Raw genomic sequence first — 15749 nt, 5'->3', positions numbered from 1 at the left:
AGCATACAAATGGGTAACTGCAGCTTACGGGCAATATAGTGATGAAAGCTTCAGGTATTCATTAACATATCATACAATTTGCAGTGCAGATGTTCTGAGACACTTTCTTGATGGAAATTTAAATAAAAAAAAAGAATTCTTTTAAAAAATCTTGTTTTCAACTCTGTTCAGTCTGATTCGTCGTTTAAGAGCATACAAATGAGTAAATGAAGCTTACGGGAAGTATAGTGATGAACCCTTCAGGTATTTAAGAAAGTATCATACAATTTGAAGTTCCGATGTTCTGAGACACATTCTTGATTGGAAATTTAAAAAAAAAAGAATTCTTTTAGAAAATCTAGTTTTCAACTTTGTTCAGTCTAAAACGTCGTTTAACAGTATAAAAACGATTAAATGCAACTTACAGGCAGTATAGTGATGAAAGCTTCAGGTATTCATGAACATATCATACAATTTGAAGTTCCGATGTTCGAAGACGCTTTCTTGATGGAAAATATATTTTAAAAATGAATTCTTTAAGAAAATGTAGTTTGGCCATAACGATGAGGCTCCCGGAGTGCACGGTGGCTCACACTCCCCTGATGAAAGTTACAGAGTTTTTTCTGAGTAAATTCAATGATAACAAAAGTTGAACGAGTGTGTAGTTTGGGTTTTGGACCACAGGCAAAAACGACTCCCCCGTTGAGCGACCCGTGTCAAGATATGAAATGTGAAAGCTTCGCACACAAGTCACACGAAGCCTCGCCGGCCTCCCAATGATCACAGGACACAGACAGTTGTAGTATATTGTTTTATTTTGTATAGTTATAACCCCCAGTGTAACAAGCAATGGCATACACACACACACACACACACACACACACACACACACACACACACACACACACACACACACACACACACACACACACACACACACACACTTCTCCGACCCTGGGTCACAATTTCATGTAATTCCACATCCTCCACTTGTCCTGGGATCAAGGTGTGTCTTTTGGTCCTACAAGCTAGCGGATGGTACCGTTTGAATCGCAACTGCCATATTAGTGGGAGGCAGCAATCTCGAGTGCCTCCGACCTTCTTTTAAAGCTACACTAGCCGAAGAAGCAAAAAAAACAAACAAAATGGCCGTTTTAGAAAAGTGACTTCCCGAGGTCCGAAGAGCTCGTGGCGGGACAGTTGGAACCGCGACGGCCGTATTAGTGGGAGGCAGAAAACTCGAGTCCTTCCGACTTTCTGTAAAAGCTACAGGAGCCGAAGAAGCAAAAAAACAAAATGGCCGATTTAGAAAAGTGACTTCCCGAGGTCCCACGAGCTCGGGGACGGGACCGTTGGAACCGCGACGGCGGCATTAGTGGGAGGCAGAAAACTCGAGTCCTTCCGACTTTCCGCGAAAGCTGCACGAGCCACAGAAGCAAAAACAAAATGGCCGATTTAGAAAACTGTCTTCCCGAGGTCCCTCGAGCTCGGCGACGGGATCGCCGGAACCGCTACGGCCGTATCAGTGGGAGCGCGGCCAACTGGAGTCCTTCCGACTTTCCGTGAACGCTGCACAAGCCGAAGAAGCGAAAACAAAATGGCCGATTTAGAAAAGTGCCTTCCCGAGGTCCCTCGAGCTCGGCGACGGGATCGTCGGAACCGCGACGGCCGTATTAGTGGGAGCGCGGAAAAACCCGAGTGCTTCCGACTTTTCGCGAAAGCTGCAGGAGCCGAAGAAGCGAAAACAAAATGGCCGATTTAGAAAAGTGCCTTCCCGAGATCGCGCGAGCTCAGCGACGGGACCGTCGGAACCGCGACGGCCGTATTAGTGGGAGGCAGAAAACTCGAGTCCTTCCGACTTTCTGTGAAAGCTACACTAGCCGAAGAACTGAAAACAAAATGGCCGATTTAGAAAAGTGCCTTCCCGAGATCGTGCGAGCTCGGCGACGGGACCGTCGGAACCGCGACGGCCGTATTAGTGGGAGGCAGAAAACTCGAGTCCTTCCGACTTTTCGCGAAAGCTGCACGAGCCGCAGAAGTGAAAACAAAATGGCCGATTTAGAAAAGTGCCTTCCCGAGGTCCCGCGAGCTCGGCGACGGGATCGTCGGAACCGCGACGGCCGTATTAGTGGGAGCGCGGCAAACTCGAGTGCTTCCGACTTTTCGCGAAAGCTGCAGGAGCCGAAGAAGCGAAAACAAAATGGCCGATTTAGAAAAGTGCCTTCCCGAGATCGTGCGAGCTCGGCGACGGGACCGTCGGAACCGCGACGGCCGTATTAGTGGGAGGCAGAAAACTCGAGTCCTTCCGACTTTTCGCGAAAGCTGCACGAGCCACAGAAGTGAAAACAAAATGGCCGATTTAGAAAAGTGCCTTCCCGAGGTCCCGTGAGCTCGGCGACGGGATCGTCGGAACCGCGACGGCCGTATTAGTGGGAGCGCGGCAAACTCGAGTGCTTCCGACTTTTCGCGAAAGCTGCAGGAGCCGAAGAAGCGAAAACAAAATGGCCGATTTAGAAAAGTGCCTTCCCGAGATCGTGCGAGCTCGGCGACGGGACCGTCGGAACCGCGACGGCCGTATTAGTGGGAGGCAGAAAATTCGAGTCCTTCCGACTTTCTGTGAAAGCTACACTAGCCGAAGAAGCGAAAACAAAATGGCCGATTTAGAAAAGTGCCTTCCCGAGGTCCCGCGAGCTCGGCGACGGGATCGTCGGAACCGCGACGGCCGTATCAGTGGGAGCGCATCAAACTCGAGTCCTTCCGACTTTTCGCGAAAGCTGCACGAGCCGAAGAAGTGAAAACAAAATGGCCGATTTCAAAAACTGCCTTCCCGAGGTCCCGCGAGCACGGCGACGGGATCGTCGGAACCGCGACGGCCGTATTAGTGGGAGTGCGGCAAACTCGAGTGCTTCCGACTTTTCGCGAAGGCTGCAGGAGCCGAAGAAGCGAAAACAAAATGGCCGATTTAGAAAAGTGCCTTCCCGAGATCGCGCGAGCTCAGCGACGGGACCGTCGGAACCGCGACGGCCGTATTAGTGGGAGGCAGAAAACTCGAGTCCTTCCGACTTTCTGTGAAAGCTACACTAGCCGAAGAACCGAAAACAAAATGGCCGATTTAGAAAAGTGCCTTCCCGAGATCGTGCGAGCTCGGCGACGGGACCGTCGGAACCGCGACGGCCGTATTAGTGGGAGGCAGAAAACTCGAGTCCTTCCGACTTTTCGCGAAAGCTGCACGAGCCGCAGAAGTGAAAACAAAATGGCCGATTTAGAAAAGTGCCTTCCCGAGGTCCCGCGAGCTCGGCGACGGGATCGTCGGAACCGCGACGGCCGTATTAGTGGGAGCGCGGCAAACTCGAGTGCTTCCGACTTTTCGCGAAAGCTGCAGGAGCCGAAGAAGCGAAAACAAAATGGCCGATTTAGAAAAGTGCCTTCCCGAGATCGTGCGAGCTCGGCGACGGGACCGTCGGAACCGCGACGGCCGTATTAGTGGGAGGCAGAAAACTTGAGTCCTTCCGACTTTCTGTGAAAGCTACACTAGCCGAAGAAGCGAAAACAAAATGGCCGATTTAGAAAAGTGCCTTCCCGAGGTCCCGCGAGCTCGGCGACGGGATCGTCGGAACCGCGACGGCCGTATCAGTGGGAGCGCGGCAAACTCGAGTGCTTCCGACTTTTCGCGAAAGCTGCAGGAGCCGAAGAAGCGAAAACAAAATGGCCGATTTAGAAAAGTGCCTTCCCGAGATCGTGCGAGCTCGGCGACGGGACCGTCGGAACCGCGACGGCCGTATTAGTGGGAGGCAGAAAACTTGAGTCCTTCCGACTTTCTGTGAAAGCTACACTAGCCGAAGAAGCGAAAACAAAATGGCCGATTTAGAAAAGTGCCTTCCCGAGGTTGCGCGAGCTCGGCGACGGGATCGTTGGATCCGCGTCGGCCGTATTAGTGGGAGCGTGGCAAACTCGAGTGCGTCTGACTTTTCGCGAAAGCTGCACGAGCCGAAGAAGCGAAAACAAAATGGCCGATTTAGAAAAGTGCCTTCCCGAGGTCCCGCGAGCTCGGCGAAGGGATCGTCGGAACCGCAACGGCCGTATTTGTGGGAGCGCACTTGAGTCCCTCCGACTTTGGGTGAACGCTGCCCGAGCCAAAGAAGCGAAAACAAAACACTTTCTTGATGGAAATCTAGTTTTCAACTCTGTTCAGTCTGAAACGTCGTTTAAGAGCATAAAAATGAGTTACTGCAGCTTACGGGAAGTATAGTGATGAAAGCTTCAGGTATTCATGAACATAAGATATAATTTGAAGTTCTGATGTTCTCAGAGGCTTTCTTGATGGAAAATATTAAAAAATGAATTCTTTAAGAAAATCAAGTTTTCAACTCTGTTCAGTCTGAAACGTCGTTTAAGAGCATAAAAATGGGTAACTGCAGCTTCCGGGCAATATAGTGATGAAAGCTTCAGGTTTCATGAACATATCATACAATTTGAAGTTCCGATGTTCGAAGACGCTTTCTTGATGGAAAATATAAAAAAATGAATTCTTTAAGAAAATCTAGTTTTCAACACTCTATAGTGTGAAACGTCGATTAAGAGCATAAAAATGAGTAAATGCAGCTTACGGGTGATGAAAGCTTCAGGTATTCATGAACATATCATATAATTTGAATTCCTGATGTTCTCAGAGACTTTCTTGATGGAAAATATAAAAAAAATGAATTCTTTAAGAAAATCTAGTTTTCAACTCTGTTCAGTCTGAAACGTCGTTTAAGAGCATAAAAATAAGTTACTGCAGCTTACTGGCAGTATAGTGATGAAAGCTTCAGGTATTCATGAACATATCATACAATTTGAAGTGCAGATGTTCTGAGACACTTTCTTGATGGAAAATTTAAAAAAAATTAATTCTTTTAGAAAATCTTGTTTTCAACTCTGTTCAGTCTGAATCGTCGTTTAAGAGCATAAAAATGAGTAAATGCAGCTTACGGGAAGTATAGTGATGAAAGCTTCAGGTATTCATGAACATATCATATAATTTGAATTCCTGATGTTCTCAGAGGCTTTCTTGATGGAAAATATAAAAAAATGAATTCTTTAAGAAAATCAAGTTTTCAACTCTGTTCAGTCTGAATCGTCGTTTAAGAGCATAAAAATGAGTAAATGCAGCTTACGGGAAGTATAGTGATGAAAGCTTCAGGTATTCATGAACATATCATATAATTTGAATTCCTGATGTTCTCAGAGGCTTTCTTGATGGAAAATATAAAAAAATTAATTCTTTAAGAAAATCAAGTTTTCAACTCTGTTCAGTCTGAATCGTCGTTTAAGAGCATAAAAATGAGTAAATGCAGCTTACGGGAAGTATAGTGATGAAAGCTTCAGGTATTCATGAACATATCATATAATTTGAATTCCTAATGTTCTCAGAGGCTTTCTTGATGGAAAATATAAAAAAATGAATTCTTTAAGAAAATCAAGTTTTCAACTCTGTTCAGTCTGAAACGTCGTTTAAGAGCATAAAAATGAGTAAATGAAGCTTACGCGAAGTATAGTGATGAAAACTTCAGGTATTCATGAACATATCATATAATTTGAAGTTCTGATGTTCTCAGAGGCTTTCTTGATGGAAAATATTAAAAAAATGAATTCTTTAAGAAAATCAAGTTTTCAACTCTGTTCAGTCTGAAACGTCGTTTAAGAGCATAAAAATGAGTAAATGAAGCTTACGCGAAGTATAGTGATGAAAACTTCAGGTATTCATGAACATATCATATAATTTGAAGTTCTGATGTTCTCAGAGGCTTTCTTGATGGAAAATATAAAAAAAAATGAATTCTTTAAGAAAATCAAGTTTTCAACTCTGTTCAGTCTGAAACGTCGTTTAAGAGCATAAAAATGGGTAACTGCAGCTTCCGGGCAATATAGTGATGAAAGCTTCAGGTTTCACGAATATATCATACAATTTGAAGTTCCGATGTTCGAAGACGCTTTCTTGATGGAAAATATAAAAAAAATGAATTCTATAAGAAAATCTAGTTTTCAACTCTGTTCAGTCTGAACGTCGTTTAAGAGCATAAAAATGGGTAACTGCAGCTTACGGGCAGTATAGTGATGAAAGCGTCAGGTTTCATGAACATATTACACAATTTGATGTTCCGATGTTCTGAGACACTTTCTTGATGGAAAATATAATTAAAAAAAAGAATTCTTTAAGAAAATCTAGTTTTCAACTCTGTTCAGTCTGACACGTCGTTTAAGAGCATAAAAATGAGTAAATGCAGCTTACAAGCAGTATAGTGATGAACGCTTCAGGTATTTAAGAAAGTATCATACAATTTGAAGTTCGGATGTTCGAAGACGCTTTCTTGATGGAAAATATAAAAAAATGAATTCTTTAAGAAAATCTAGTTGTCAACACTTTTCAGTGTGAAACGTCGATTAAGAGCATACAAATGAGAAAATGCTGATTACTGGCAGAGGTGTCAAGTAACGAAGTACAATTACTTCGTTCCTTTACTTAAGTAGGAATTTTGAGTATCTATACTTTACTGGAGTATTTATTTTTCAGACTACTTTTTTACTTCTACTCCTTATGTTTTCACGCAACTATCTGTACTTTCTACTCCCTACTTTAAAAAAAAAATAGCCTCGTTACTATTTCATTTTGGTTTGTTTTTCATTCCGGCTAGCTAGCCAGATAAATCGCGCCATCCGGATAGAGTGAATTTGATTGTGGTTGGATGAGAAGTATATGCCATTCCGACACCCTATTGGTTTTTTACGCGATGCACCTGAACATGACACAAATCAACCGTTACAATCACGTCACTCTAAAGCAAGGACAGCAGAGAAGCCGATTGCAAATATGTCCGTCTCGGAGAACCCGCGACGAGAAATACGCGCCGCCGAATAGCTGTTGTGCCGGGAGGGACAGTCACGTTCAATGCGTGAGACTTGAGAGCCCCGATACTTCCGTCTCTCTGCTCCTCTCTGCCGGCGGTTCCCCGGTCGCGCGAGTTTCTCCAGCGACTGTCTGTTTGAGGTAAATAGGATGTCTATACAGTTGATAGGTTTACAGATGCGCTCCATAGCGGGGAGTTTAAAAAGGAACCAACGCGCCTATGACTTTTTTTTTGCCATGAGATATGGCTGGTATGGACTTTTTTCAACATACATATTACAATACTTATAGGCAACTAGTTATTATCATGTCTTCCGCTCCATGAAATGCATGTTAATGCTCAGTAGTACACATGTGGTACTTTCATTGTAATAAAATGTGATCATTTTCAATGGGCATATTATATTGCAGCTGAAACAGGTAGCCTAGTGCATCCCACATTTTTCAATATACCATTTTAATACAACATTATGGCCTTTAGAAAAATGATTGTTTTGGTGGGGAAGTGCACTATAGGCCCCTGAGAGGCGGCTTAAGAAATCGTACTGAATGGGAAAAAGAAATTCCCCTTACATTACTTTTACTGTTTTACTTTTAAGTAGTTTTGAAACCCAGTACTTTTATACTTTTACTGAAGTAAAAAGCTTGAGTTTATACTTCTACTTTTACAAAAGTATTTCTATATCCTAGTATCTATACTTCTACTTAACCCTCCTGTTGCCATCTGGGTCAAAAAGACCCACTTTCGAGTGTTTATGTGCCTCGTCCCCGGGGTCAGAATGACCCGCGTTTATCGCCGAACTCCTGGCCCCGTCCCTGGGGTCTAAATGACCCGCATTTATCGCCGAGCTCCCGGCCCCGGGGTCAGAATGACCCGCGTTTATCGTCGAGCTCTCGGCCCCCGTCCCCGGAGTTAGAATGACCCGCGTTTATCGTCGAGCTCACAGCCCCCGTCCCCGGAGTTAGAATGACCCGCGTTTATCGTCGAGTTCCCGGCCCCCGTCCCCGGAGTCTGAATGACCCTCGTTTATAGCCGAGCTCCCGGCCTCGCCGTCGTCCCCGGGGTCAGAATGACCCGTGAGCCCTCGGCCTCGTCCTCGGGTCGAAACGACCCGAGTTTTACGTTGTATTACAAGTCATCCCGTATGCTGAATGTAAAAAATAAATAAATAAATGATACAAATAAAGACATGACAAGACAGTTGCATTGTATTTTTTTTCTTACATTTATTTAGTCATCACCAGTGTTACGAGCAACGACACAGAACACACACACACACACACACACACACACACACACACACACACACACACACACACACACACACACACACACACACGCACAAATGTGTCCGCCACAGGATCACGGTTCGAAACGCAGACGACAGACGTAGCCTTCGAATTCCCCCGCGAGCTCTTTCGTTCTCCGGTAGCACTGCGAGCTGTGGTGGGGTCGCTCGGGGTCGCGCTCGGCGGACCGGGGAGCTTCCCCGGGCCCCGTGCGATCCACGGAGCCCGGCTCGCCCGCCAAACGGGCGAACCAACGTTCGGATTCGGTAGCGGCGGCGGCGGCGGCGGCCCGCCCCTCGGGCAATCGCGGAATCGTCAAAGGCCCGGTCCCGGTCCCGGTCCCTGTCCCGGTCCCTGTCCCGGTCGCGTTCCCTCTCTCGATCGACGCTGTCGGACGCGACTCTCCACGCTCTCAGCAGCGGCGGCGGCGCTTGGTCCGCCCTCTGCGGAAACATCACCCGTCGCCTGGCTTCTCGAGCGGGAGCGGAATCGTCCCAGGCCGGCACGGTCGCGGCCAGAGCCCATTCGATCGGCCTGGACGGGATCGCGTTCCAGCCGTTCGACCCGCCCCGCGCTTCTCGTTCTATGAAAGGGGTGTACTTATACGCTGTATTTATACACTATTTATTCACATCTGCGTAATCCCGCGGTCGGCTTCGTTGGTGCACTTGCGCTGATCGAAGGCTCTTTAGCCAAGACGCGAGACGTCATTTCGTACGTGTCCAGATTGTAAAGCCCTCTGAGGCGTTTACCAAAAAAAAGAAAATAATAATAATGTGTATTTGTTATTCTGAGCTATTCAAAATAAACTGAATTGATTCAAATTGAAATGAGGTGTCACAAGTTGTTATGTGCGAATAAGGACACTATGAAAGGGGTGTACTTATACGCTGTATTTATACACAATTTATTCACATCTGCGTAATCACGCGGTCGGCCTCGTTGGTGTGCTCGCGCTGATCGAAGGCTCTTTAGCAAAGACAGATTGACTCCGCAGGACACAGGGTGTGCGAGGAATGAGTGAGGACAACACGAGGGTTATTAATGTGAATACTTTTGACACCGCTGCTTACGGGCAGTATGAAAGCTTAAGTATTTATGAAAGTATCATACAATTTGAAGTTCTGATGTGCTGAGACACTTTATTTATGGAACGGTTTAAAAAAAAAAGAATTGTTGAAGAAAATGTAGTTTTCAAGTCCGTTTAGCCTAAAATGTCGTGTATGAAAATGAGTAAATGCAGCTTTCGGGCAGTAGAGAAATGGAAGCTTCAGGTATTCATTAAAAGCTCACATAATTTGTAGTTCCGCTGTTTTGAAACACTTTCTTGATGGAAAATTTAAAAAAAAAAATCTTTAAGAAAATCTAGTTTTCAACTCTGTTCAGTCGGAAACGTCGTTTAAGAGCATAAAAATGAGTAAATTCATAAACATATCATACAATTTGAAGTGCAGATGTTCTGAGACACTTTCTTGATGGAAAATTTAAAAAAAAATTAATTCTTTTAGAAAATCTTGTTTTCAACTCTGTTCAGTCTGAAACGTCGTTTAAGAGCATAAAAATGAGTAAATGCAGCTTACGGGAAGTATAGTGATGAAAGCTTCAGGTATTCATGAACATATCATATAATTTGAATTCCTGATGTTCTCAGAGGCTTTCTTGATGGAAAATATTTAAACAATTAATTCTTTAAGAAAATCAAGTTTTCAACTCTGTTCAGTCTGAAACGGCGTTTAAGAGCATAAAAATGAGTAAATGCAGCTTACGAGCAGTGTAGTGATGAAAGCTTCAGGTTTCATGAACATATTACACCATTTGATGTTCCGATGTTCTGAGACACTTTCTTGATGGAAAATATAAAAAAAAGAATTCTTTAAGAAAATCTAGTTTTCAACTCTGTTCAGTCTGAAACGTCGTTTAAGAGCATACAAATGGGTAACTGCAGCTTACGGGCAATATAGTGATGAAAGCTTCAGGTATTCATTAACATATCATACAATTTGCAGTGCAGATGTTCTGAGACACTTTCTTGATGGAAATTTAAATAAAAAAAAAGAATTCTTTTAAAAAATCTTGTTTTCAACTCTGTTCAGTCTGATTCGTCGTTTAAGAGCATACAAATGAGTAAATGAAGCTTACGGGAAGTATAGTGATGAACCCTTCAGGTATTTAAGAAAGTATCATACAATTTGAAGTTCCGATGTTCTGAGACACATTCTTGATTGGAAATTTAAAAAAAAAAGAATTCTTTTAGAAAATCTAGTTTTCAACTTTGTTCAGTCTAAAACGTCGTTTAACAGTATAAAAACGATTAAATGCAACTTACAGGCAGTATAGTGATGAAAGCTTCAGGTATTCATGAACATATCATACAATTTGAAGTTCCGATGTTCGAAGACGCTTTCTTGATGGAAAATATATTTTAAAAATGAATTCTTTAAGAAAATGTAGTTTGGCCATAACGATGAGGCTCCCGGAGTGCACGGTGGCTCACACTCCCCTGATGAAAGTTACAGAGTTTTTTCTGAGTAAATTCAATGATAACAAAAGTTGAACGAGTGTGTAGTTTGGGTTTTGGACCACAGGCAAAAACGACTCCCCCGTTGAGCGACCCGTGTCAAGATATGAAATGTGAAAGCTTCGCACACAAGTCACACGAAGCCTCGCCGGCCTCCCAATGATCACAGGACACAGACAGTTGTAGTATATTGTTTTATTTTGTATAGTTATAACCCCCAGTGTAACAAGCAATGGCATACACACACACACACACACACACACACACACACACACACACACACACACACACACACACACACACACACTTCTCCGACCCTGGGTCACAATTTCATGTAATTCCACATCCTCCACTTGTCCTGGGATCAAGGTGTGTCTTTTGGTCCTACAAGCTAGCGGATGGTACCGTTTGAATCGCAACTGCCATATTAGTGGGAGGCAGCAATCTCGAGTGCCTCCGACCTTCTTTTAAAGCTACACTAGCCGAAGAAGCAAAAAAAACAAACAAAATGGCCGTTTTAGAAAAGTGACTTCCCGAGGTCCGAAGAGCTCGTGGCGGGACAGTTGGAACCGCGACGGCCGTATTAGTGGGAGGCAGAAAACTCGAGTCCTTCCGACTTTCTGTAAAAGCTACAGGAGCCGAAGAAGCAAAAAAACAAAATGGCCGATTTAGAAAAGTGACTTCCCGAGGTCCCACGAGCTCGGGGACGGGACCGTTGGAACCGCGACGGCGGCATTAGTGGGAGGCAGAAAACTCGAGTCCTTCCGACTTTCCGCGAAAGCTGCACGAGCCACAGAAGCAAAAACAAAATGGCCGATTTAGAAAACTGTCTTCCCGAGGTCCCTCGAGCTCGGCGACGGGATCGCCGGAACCGCTACGGCCGTATCAGTGGGAGCGCGGCCAACTGGAGTCCTTCCGACTTTCCGTGAACGCTGCACAAGCCGAAGAAGCGAAAACAAAATGGCCGATTTAGAAAAGTGCCTTCCCGAGGTCCCTCGAGCTCGGCGACGGGATCGTCGGAACCGCGACGGCCGTATTAGTGGGAGTGCGGCAAACTCGAGTGCTTCCGACTTTTCGCGAAAGCTGCACGAGCCGCAGAAGCGAAAACAAAATGGCCGATTTAGAAAAGTGCCTTCCCGAGGTCCCTCGAGCTCGGCGACGGGATCGTCGGAACCGCGACGGCCGTATCACTGGGAGCGCATCAAACTCGAGTCCTTCCGACTTTTCGCGAAAGCTGCAGGAGCCGAAGAAGCGAAAACAAAATGGCCGATTTCAAAAACTGCCTTCCCGAGGTCCCGCGAGCACGGCGACGGGATCGTCGGAACCGCGACGGCCGTATTAGTGGGAGCGCGGAAAAACCCGAGTGCTTCCGACTTTTCGCGAAAGCTGCAGGAGCCGAAGAAGCGAAAACAAAATGGCCGATTTAGAAAAGTGCCTTCCCGAGATCGCGCGAGCTCAGCGACGGGACCGTCGGAACCGCGACGGCCGTATTAGTGGGAGGCAGAAAACTCGAGTCCTTCCGACTTTCTGTGAAAGCTACACTAGCCGAAGAACCGAAAACAAAATGGCCGATTTAGAAAAGTGCCTTCCCGAGATCGTGCGAGCTCGGCGACGGGACCGTCGGAACCGCGACGGCCGTATTAGTGGGAGGCAGAAAACTCGAGTCCTTCCGACTTTTCGCGAAAGCTGCACGAGCCGCAGAAGTGAAAACAAAATGGCCGATTTAGAAAAGTGCCTTCCCGAGGTCCCGCGAGCTCGGCGACGGGATCGTCGGAACCGCGACGGCCGTATTAGTGGGAGCGCGGCAAACTCGAGTGCTTCCGACTTTTCGCGAAAGCTGCAGGAGCCGAAGAAGCGAAAACAAAATGGCCGATTTAGAAAAGTGCCTTCCCGAGATCGTGCGAGCTCGGCGACGGGACCGTCGGAACCGCGACGGCCGTATTAGTGGGAGGCAGAAAACTCGAGTCCTTCCGACTTTTCGCGAAAGCTGCACGAGCCACAGAAGTGAAAACAAAATGGCCGATTTAGAAAAGTGCCTTCCCGAGGTTGCGCGAGCTCGGCGACGGGATCGTTGGATCCGCGTCGGCCGTATTAGTGGGAGCGTGGCAAACTCGAGTGCGTCTGACTTTTCGCGAAAGCTGCACGAGCCGAAGAAGCGAAAACAAAATGGCCGATTTAGAAAAGTGCCTTCCCGAGGTCCCGCGAGCTCGGCGAAGGGATCGTCGGAACCGCAACGGCCGTATTTGTGGGAGCGCACTTGAGTCCCTCCGACTTTGGGTGAACGCTGCCCGAGCCAAAGAAGCGAAAACAAAACACTTTCTTGATGGAAATCTAGTTTTCAACTCTGTTCAGTCTGAAACGTCGTTTAAGAGCATAAAAATGAGTTACTGCAGCTTACGGGAAGTATAGTGATGAAAGCTTCAGGTATTCATGAACATAAGATATAATTTGAAGTTCTGATGTTCTCAGAGGCTTTCTTGATGGAAAATATTAAAAAATGAATTCTTTAAGAAAATCAAGTTTTCAACTCTGTTCAGTCTGAAACGTCGTTTAAGAGCATAAAAATGGGTAACTGCAGCTTCCGGGCAATATAGTGATGAAAGCTTCAGGTTTCATGAACATATCATACAATTTGAAGTTCCGATGTTCGAAGACGCTTTCTTGATGGAAAATATAAAAAAATGAATTCTTTAAGAAAATCTAGTTTTCAACACTCTATAGTGTGAAACGTCGATTAAGAGCATAAAAATGAGTAAATGCAGCTTACGGGTGATGAAAGCTTCAGGTATTCATGAACATATCATATAATTTGAATTCCTGATGTTCTCAGAGACTTTCTTGATGGAAAATATAAAAAAAATGAATTCTTTAAGAAAATCTAGTTTTCAACTCTGTTCAGTCTGAAACGTCGTTTAAGAGCATAAAAATAAGTTACTGCAGCTTACTGGCAGTATAGTGATGAAAGCTTCAGGTATTCATGAACATATCATACAATTTGAAGTGCAGATGTTCTGAGACACTTTCTTGATGGAAAATTTAAAAAAAATTAATTCTTTTAGAAAATCTTGTTTTCAACTCTGTTCAGTCTGAATCGTCGTTTAAGAGCATAAAAATGAGTAAATGCAGCTTACGGGAAGTATAGTGATGAAAGCTTCAGGTATTCATGAACATATCATATAATTTGAATTCCTGATGTTCTCAGAGGCTTTCTTGATGGAAAATATAAAAAAATGAATTCTTTAAGAAAATCAAGTTTTCAACTCTGTTCAGTCTGAATCGTCGTTTAAGAGCATAAAAATGAGTAAATGCAGCTTACGGGAAGTATAGTGATGAAAGCTTCAGGTATTCATGAACATATCATATAATTTGAATTCCTGATGTTCTCAGAGGCTTTCTTGATGGAAAATATAAAAAAATTAATTCTTTAAGAAAATCAAGTTTTCAACTCTGTTCAGTCTGAATCGTCGTTTAAGAGCATAAAAATGAGTAAATGCAGCTTACGGGAAGTATAGTGATGAAAGCTTCAGGTATTCATGAACATATCATATAATTTGAATTCCTAATGTTCTCAGAGGCTTTCTTGATGGAAAATATAAAAAAATGAATTCTTTAAGAAAATCAAGTTTTCAACTCTGTTCAGTCTGAAACGTCGTTTAAGAGCATAAAAATGAGTAAATGAAGCTTACGCGAAGTATAGTGATGAAAACTTCAGGTATTCATGAACATATCATATAATTTGAAGTTCTGATGTTCTCAGAGGCTTTCTTGATGGAAAATATTAAAAAAATGAATTCTTTAAGAAAATCAAGTTTTCAACTCTGTTCAGTCTGAAACGTCGTTTAAGAGCATAAAAATGAGTAAATGAAGCTTACGCGAAGTATAGTGATGAAAACTTCAGGTATTCATGAACATATCATATAATTTGAAGTTCTGATGTTCTCAGAGGCTTTCTTGATGGAAAATATAAAAAAAAATGAATTCTTTAAGAAAATCAAGTTTTCAACTCTGTTCAGTCTGAAACGTCGTTTAAGAGCATAAAAATGGGTAACTGCAGCTTCCGGGCAATATAGTGATGAAAGCTTCAGGTTTCACGAATATATCATACAATTTGAAGTTCCGATGTTCGAAGACGCTTTCTTGATGGAAAATATAAAAAAAATGAATTCTATAAGAAAATCTAGTTTTCAACTCTGTTCAGTCTGAACGTCGTTTAAGAGCATAAAAATGGGTAACTGCAGCTTACGGGCAGTATAGTGATGAAAGCGTCAGGTTTCATGAACATATTACACAATTTGATGTTCCGATGTTCTGAGACACTTTCTTGATGGAAAATATAATTAAAAAAAAGAATTCTTTAAGAAAATCTAGTTTTCAACTCTGTTCAGTCTGACACGTCGTTTAAGAGCATAAAAATGAGTAAATGCAGCTTACAAGCAGTATAGTGATGAACGCTTCAGGTATTTAAGAAAGTATCATACAATTTGAAGTTCGGATGTTCGAAGACGCTTTCTTGATGGAAAATATAAAAAAATGAATTCTTTAAGAAAATCTAGTTGTCAACACTTTTCAGTGTGAAACGTCGATTAAGAGCATACAAATGAGAAAATGCTGATTACTGGCAGAGGTGTCAAGTAACGAAGTACAATTACTTCGTTCCTTTACTTAAGTAGGAATTTTGAGTATCTATACTTTACTGGAGTATTTATTTTTCAGACTACTTTTTTACTTCTACTCCTTATGTTTTCACGCAACTATCTGTACTTTCTACTCCCTACTTTAAAAAAAAAATAGCCTCGTTACTATTTCATTTTGGTTTGTTTTTCATTCCGGCTAGCTAGCCAGATAAATCGCGCCATCCGGATAGAGTGAATTTGATTGTGGTTGGATGAGAAGTATATGCCATTCCGACACCCTATTGGTTTTTTACGCGATGCACCTGAACATGACACAAATCAACCGTTACAATCACGTCACTCTAAAGCAAGGACAGCAGAGAAGCCGATTGCAAATATGTCCGTCTCGGAGAACCCGCGACGAGAAATACGCGCCGCCGAATAGCTGTTGTGCCGGGAGGGA

Source organism: Clinocottus analis, unplaced genomic scaffold, assembly GCF_023055335.1.
Source record: "Clinocottus analis isolate CAN_PGR_092001 unplaced genomic scaffold, fCliAna1.0.p SCAF_20, whole genome shotgun sequence".
Lineage (NCBI taxonomy): Eukaryota > Metazoa > Chordata > Actinopteri > Perciformes > Cottidae > Clinocottus > Clinocottus analis.
Note: the sequence above shows the minus strand (reverse complement) of the source record.